The 1318-nt window shown below is 65.6% G+C and overlaps 1 protein-coding gene across 1 annotated transcript in view; it reads right to left on the bottom strand.

The window, feature by feature from the left end:
- Positions 1-1318, bottom strand: part of ASAP3 (ArfGAP with SH3 domain, ankyrin repeat and PH domain 3) — a 21754-nt gene that overhangs the window by 16220 nt on the left and 4216 nt on the right. The window lies entirely within an intron of this gene.

The following is a 1318-nucleotide window of genomic DNA, read 5'->3' on the forward strand; positions in this document are numbered from 1 at the left end:
CCCCACCCCAGCTCGTGCAGGGTCTTGGCCGTGGTCCCCAACACCGTGGACCTCCCCGCAGCCCCTATCGGCCGCATCCTGCGCTCGTTTTGAGCATCCCCCTCAACCCCCGCCTGGTCCCCCGCCCCACATCCTCGCTCCATCCATCCCAGCAGCCCCCATTTGCCCCCAGCGAGCAGCGGGGCAAACTCAACCCTAACGCCAACCCAACGTCAACCCAACGCCAACCCAAGGCCGCCCTGCCCGCGGCGCTGCCCGCAGAGCATCGTTAGCCGAACGCGCCCGGGCGGCCCCGAGCCATCAGGAAAGGGTTAAGGGCGGTTTGGCTGCAGGTACCAGAGGCATGATAACAGGCTGGAAATATTTAGAGGGCGTGAACGGCAAGAAGGGCGAGGAATTACAATAAAGAGGCTCTCTCTCTCGCTCTCTCTCCCCCCCTCGCGCTCTCGCCGAAGGTTTTGGGGCTGATGTCAAGGCCGATTTCCTGACAGCGGGGTCAGCCTGGCTCCGGCGCCGCTCTCCCAGGCCCTCCGCGTTGGACGGGATGCTGCGAACGGACGAGCTTTGGCTGGGATGGGGTGGCTGGGAGGGGACTGGGGCCGAGGCAGGAGCCAAATTCCCCCAGAGGGGGTCTCGCAAGGCGTCTACAATGCAGGAGGATGTTGGGGTGCTCCACAGCCCCTCCATAGACCTTCTCTGCCCCAAACCTGGGTGCCCCAGGCTCTTCGGAGCCGTGGGTTGGGACAGAGCATCCCCTCTCTCTCGGGGAGGGGGGAGTCAGGGCTGGACGTCTGGATGTCTCAGGCTCGCAAACCCGGCGTTGCCTCAGGAAGGGGAAACTGAGGCAGCACGAGATGCTGTGGATGCGTCAAAGCACCGTGCAAGCAAGGGAAGAAGCTGCTCTGAGTGCTCAGGATGGGGCAGCGCATCCCGGTGCCAGCTCACGGCTGCAGAAGGCTCAACGCAGGGACCGGGGACGATCGGGGGAGTCGCAGGGGCTTTCGGGAAGGGGTCCGCGAGTTGGGTACTGGGGTGGTAAATGCAGAAGAAATCACTGCACGGTACTGCCTCCGCTGTGGGCATCACTGGCGTTGCCCATGTTGGGGATACGGGCCTTGGCTGTGCAGGGACAGCCCTCCGGAGTGGGGGGCAGCGATGTCTGGAGCCCCCACAGCCCCCAACACCCCCCCGGCCCAGCTGGGAGACGAGGGCTCCCGCTCCGGGGAAGCTGAGGACGTCGGCGCAGTGGGGATGAGAGCAGGAGGGAATCCCCGTGGGGATGGAGGAAGGGACGGATCCGCACCTGCACCGCAGCCGG

The sequence above is a fragment of the Charadrius vociferus genome, unplaced genomic scaffold, assembly GCF_000708025.1.
Source record: "Charadrius vociferus isolate BGI_N301 unplaced genomic scaffold, ASM70802v2 scaffold1296, whole genome shotgun sequence".
In the NCBI taxonomy this organism is placed as follows: domain Eukaryota; kingdom Metazoa; phylum Chordata; class Aves; order Charadriiformes; family Charadriidae; genus Charadrius; species Charadrius vociferus.